Here is a 5,967-nt window from a genome sequence, read left to right as displayed (position 1 = left end):
TCCTAATAGGTTTCACAAAAGAACAGAAGGTTATGTCTAATTCCTTTATAAGCTCAGACACTCAAATTCATAGCTTAATTACACAGAGACAAGGTCTTTGGATTTGGAACTTGGATTTTCTTAGCAACTGCCCAGTCCTGCTGAGGAGATGAATCATTTACTGTTTTTAAAATAGCAAGATATTGTTACACGTGACAATAAGGAAAGAAGCCTAGAAGATTGTAAAACACACTTCATTTACATCCAGTGAGGAAGGCTTCCCTCTATGCATACCTTAGAAAGAATGATCACAGAACCACTGAAGAATGAGAAAGGTTAAAATCTATATACTCTGTATTATGTCCTTCAGCTGTGTCATGTAGCTCCCACACTGAACATTCACCTTCTAGTGGAACCTTCTTGCTTTCATATATGTGTAGCACTGTTTGCATGAGTGGTTAATTCAGGCCAAATGATTATGATACTGACCTTTCCTTTAACCTTTCCATATACTATTTCATCTAACAGGAAAAAATAAGAAAGAAGAATGAGAATGGGCATTGCATGAAGATATCAAACCTGCAGCTATATCACCAGTTTGAGATGTTGCGTGAACATACACACTAAGGGTGATATATAAAAAGTAAACCACTATTTAACTTATATAAATATAAAATTGTATTTTCTACTCCAGAAGATAATTTCAAAGTTCTTATTATTGGCCTCAGTCCTAAAATTTCAATTGGTTTTTCATCTGTTATTAAAGGATAATGATATCATGTGCAAAGTCTACTTCTACTCCAACTCTATTACCATCTCTTATAATTGTAGACAAGGTAACTAAACAGAATGTATATTTTTCCTCATGACAGATAAAAGAAGACACCAATCCAGATACCAATCTCCACAAAATCTTGCAAGGGATGCAACATCTAGTTTCTGTTTCCCCATCTTATATATCACAATTGTTCGAAATCCTTGGCACATGGTTACATCAACAGCTGTGTTAAAGGAAAAAACTCTCACAAACATCTCAATATGAGCCCTCCAGAGACAAAAATCATTTTCAGAGAGAGTCATAGGCAAGCCATGGCCATCTTATTCCCATAGACTTTGAATGAAACCTCTTCTATTTTTAGCTTCCCAGTTTATTTGAGCTAAAATGGGAAGCGGTGGAATTCTACAAGAGAGAACTCCCACAACTAATATTAAGAGGCCAAAAAGTTAAAAATATTGCAAATTACCCCTGTGCACTTAAAATCCAACCAATTGTTAGCAATAAGAAAATTGATATAACTCTATTTTTATTCCAGGTATAACATCAAGTTTTGGATCATGATGGGATCTATTGGTTAAGTTTAGCTAGTCTTATTTTATATTTGGCTTTTTGGTACTTCTATAGTTCCTGATATCATAAAGTTTTCAAGGAGCTGTAATGTATTTATCCTCACAGTACCCCTGTAAAGGAAGTACTGGTATTTGTATTTTACTGGCGAGGTGGAGTGGATTCTCACTGTGCAGAGCACGCACTGGATCTGGACATTTCTAAGCACAGTGAGTTTGTGCATTGAAGTCTGTGAAACTGAAACTACAGTACAGTCAACTTCTGTTTTTTTAAATTATTATACTAATCTTTAACATCACTATTTTGACAAAAAGCCTCTTCTCAGTCTATGCAGCACTTTCTCATGCAAAGTAAAACATAGTTGTGGTCTTCTTTCCTTTACTGATATCTGTGCTCCTTGGTTTGCTCACTTATTCTCTAACATCATCCGTGTCCCATGGAAGTTTAATCCATTTTATAATTGAAGGGATCAATAAAGATGACTTAGTCTGTTGTCCCGCACATCTCAAGCCACATTTTAGAGTGTTATTTATAACAAGGGAAGTACAACTATTTCAACAATTTGTAACTAAATTAAACCAAATCTTTGAGAAAAATACATAATCAAAGAATTCAGACAATGAGATATTTACTACATCTGCTACTAAATTGGGAGTTAATTGCCATGCTAGTTCTTTTATAGTAACTCAGAACTAGCATGCATACTTCAATAAATTTTGTTTGTAGTCACCTTTTGGAAATAAAATATATGAAAGATCACTTCACACACTTCTAGAACATCTATCATTTTAGTAATCTTGCACAGATCTCTCTAGTTTAAGGTCCACTTTTCAAAAGTGACTGCAAAGGACAATGCTACAGAAAAATGGACAATGTAACCTACAGAAAGCCTGAAAGTTCATGGGAGTGAAATTTATGGAGACAATTTAAATCAGTAAACCCACCAGAGTTAAATAAGGTTACAAAAACATATTTCCCCTCACACTCTCTAAAACCAAGTGTTTAAGCACTTTCCTGCTGGACAAACACACATGTTCTCTTGTAATTTGTAAATGTAAAGGGCTCTTTTTTTTTCCTCTAGTGAATATTTTGAACTGCTGACAGGCTCGGCCCTGAGCTAGGAATAATTTGTGAGTCTCCAAAAGAAATATTCATTAAGTACTTTCAACATTAAATACTGGTTAAGTGGTTTTGTTGCTTGATATGGCACAACAATCATATTCTAGAGGAAGTAAAACACCCTTAAACGTAATAATACAGGATATATTAAGTATGGCTTCTAAGGGCTAGGAATTTTGTCTAGGAGGTGGGAGAAACTTTGGACTTGGCAGAGGAAGAACCAGTGACCATTTATAAAATCAGATAACAATCAGTGAGTGTTCTCTACTTTCTGGTAAAGTATGTTGACAAACTTCAGAAAGGCTTCCAGCATTGCCTGGGGTAACATTTCATATGTCAGCTAGAAAATTACAGTTCAGATTATTTCAGAAAAACAGTCTCGGGGAAGAACTGTCAGAGTTCACTCTTACAATGGAAACTGATATTGAATGAGGCTCCATAGTGTCTGTCCTGGATCCAATTCTATATAGGATTTTCCTCACTGATGGGTAATGTCCTGGATGTATTTTATTAAATGTTATTCATTTGTACATGAAATTTATATACATAAATGGCAGGAGTTTACAGGGTAAGAATTCTAAATCACCTTGGCAAACTGGAGACAGCACATGGGAAAAAACAGTGCAAAAGGACCAATACAAATCACTACATTAAAATAGGAATAGTCAGTTGCACAAAATAAAATGCAGAAGATGATGTTTCTTCTCTAAAAAAGTCTGTTTGAGTTTATTCTGTATCACACACTGATTACGAGTGAACAGTGTCGTGTTTTTGTAAATAAGGCAAATATTACAGTGTGATGGATGTAGAAAAATACCACCAGCTGGGTTTGTAAGGCAATTCTATTGCTCTGTTCAGTACTCATAAAGGATAGTCAGTTGCACAAAATAAAATGCAGAAGAAGATGTTTCTTCTCTAGAAAAGTCTGCTTGAGTTTATTCTGTGTCACACACTGATAATGAGTGAACAGTGTCGTGTTTTTGTAAATAAAGAAAATATTACAGTGTGATGGATGTAGACAAATACCACCAGCTAGGTTTGTAAGGCAATTCTATTGCCTATGCAATAGGCAAATCTATTTATATGCTTTATATTGCATATAAAGTATGATATATAAGGAAAATCATGCTTCAAGAAAAGCATGGACAAAGTGGAGAATCTCCAAAGTAGACCAACTAAAAGATTAGAAGTTTAGAAAGTAGAGCAACTTTACAGGATTGGAAGTGTAAAAAACAAAACCTATGAGAAAAGGTTGAATAAACTGGAAACTTCTTCAGGTCAGCTAAAACAGAATAACTATTTTTTTAAGTGTGATAGCATCTTCTGTGTTTTAAAGGCTGTTGCAGAAGGAAAGAGAACAAACTTCTTCAGGTCAGCTAAAACAGAATAACTTTTTTTTTAAGTATGATTGCATCTTCTGTGTTTTAAAGGCTGTTTCAGAAGGAAAGAACGATTTGTTTTCTGTGGCATGCTACAGAAAAATGAGCAATGAGCTAAACCTGCAGGAAGGAAGATTCAAATTTCATAGCCTTCAAAGATAAGAAGAATAAAACACTGTATCAGGCTATGGGTTTTTAAGAAGCAGTTCAATAAACACATGTAAGGAGCTGGAAACAGTTGATCCGATCATAGGACAGAAAGATGGGCTAGGGCTCAAGGTCCATTGCAGCCTTATGATTTGCTTAGGCCATAAAAAAGTAAGAAGGTATCTTGGATGTGAACATCTTAAGTCACTTCCACATTCATGCTAAACACACCACTTACTTAAAACTCACTGGAAAAGTACCACATACAAAACCTCCTTGCTAGGAAAACTCTTGATTTTCAGTGACATCCAAGTTTCTGAAATAAGGCATACAAAACCTCCTTGCTAGGAAAACTCTTGTTTTTCAGTAACATCCAAGTTTCTGAAATAAGATCATCATCAATTAGACTGCTGATATTCAAAATGCAAACTAGGGAACAATGTTCACAGCATGTGTTTAACTCAAGGAGCTCTAGAGAAAAACTGCTATAATCACAAAAATAAACCTGGCTGATCATAGGCTGTTAGAACAGTCCCAATGATAGCTAAACATTGGTGGGGTCTCCGAACATATGTTTTCTGGCCTTTGAACTTCCAAGTCTCCTACCTTTCAAACTGGAAATGTGTTCTTCCTATCCTGAGACTAGACACTGGTCTGTAACCCCCTGTTTATTGGCTGCAGTGACCTCTGCTAGTCCCACTTAGTTTCATGTTTTGTAGTTTTGCTCTTTCTGCTGACAACTCATAGAATCAGTCTTATTAGGGAGTTTAAGTCTTCTCTGCTGACAACTCATAGAATCAGTCTTATTATCAGTCTTAGGGAGTTTAAGTCTTTTGGCTGCAGTATCTGTGCAACATTTGCAGCTGTTATCAAACAGGTTACAAAGATACCATGAAAACAGAAGACAATAATGGAAAGTTAAAAGGAAGATCTCAGAAACCTCCCAGATTGACAATATTAATTTGCAGCTGTTATCAAACAGGTTACAAAGACACCATGAAAACAGAAGACAATAATGGAAAATTAAAAGGAAGATCTCAGAAACCTCTCAGATTGACAATGTTGACAATATTACAATTGCTGCACTGCAACATTACCTAAACACCCACTTATTAGACATGTTTTACGAGTGAAAGTCTCTTCAACTCAGACAAAAATATGTATTACAACCACTCCTAGCAATAAAGTTTGAACTACATACTTTCAACAAAGTGCAGCTCTATCTCTGTGAAGTTAAAACAATTGATAACACTCAAAGTCTACTGCCAAAACTCTCCTACATGATGGTCAGAAGGCATAACTTAAATAAAATCCATGTTCAACTGAAATACTTCCAAGCTTCAGGAATTTCTGTACTTTGGAGACCACTATATCTCTGTGAATAACACATTAATGGCAGACCTCTGGAATCCCTCAGCGTACCTATTCATCCATTCTCAGATGCCAACCTATTCTTGCCTGGCTGTTACTGCCTTGCATAATGCAGTAATTCTTAATTGATTATTTGTGATTTATCTCAGAGTTTTGTCTGAGTATAAAGCTATGAGAAAAGGCAGAGAATGTGCATCTGAAAAATATCAGAAGAGCATGCAAAGGGGTCAGGGAAATAGAACTGGGGATTTCTAAAATACTACAGTAATTATAAGATCAAGATAGCCTTCAGTGCAAGGAGCCACCCCTTGTTTGTTCTGAATCCCTTATTCTCCCCAGTATAAAGCTATGAGAAAAGGCAGAGAATGTACATCTGAAAAATATCAGAAGAGCATACAAATTATTATTTGTATTTATATTTCTAAAATATTGCAGTGATTATAAGATCAAGACAGCCTTCAGTGCAAGAAGTCACCCCTTGTTTGTTCAGAATCCCTTATTCTCCCACTGGGAGGTCCAGCCTCACATATGTAGGCATTTGTGGGATGCTTCTCAGAGTTAGTAAGAGTAATTCTGTCCTGTCCCATATACTTTGATGGCTATCCAAAAAAAAAAAAAAAAGAGGGG

Source organism: Mesitornis unicolor, unplaced genomic scaffold (genome assembly GCF_000695765.1).
Source record: "Mesitornis unicolor isolate BGI_N332 unplaced genomic scaffold, ASM69576v1 scaffold8303, whole genome shotgun sequence".
Taxonomy (NCBI): Eukaryota; Metazoa; Chordata; class Aves; order Mesitornithiformes; family Mesitornithidae; genus Mesitornis; species Mesitornis unicolor.
This window is presented reverse-complemented; position numbering follows the sequence as displayed.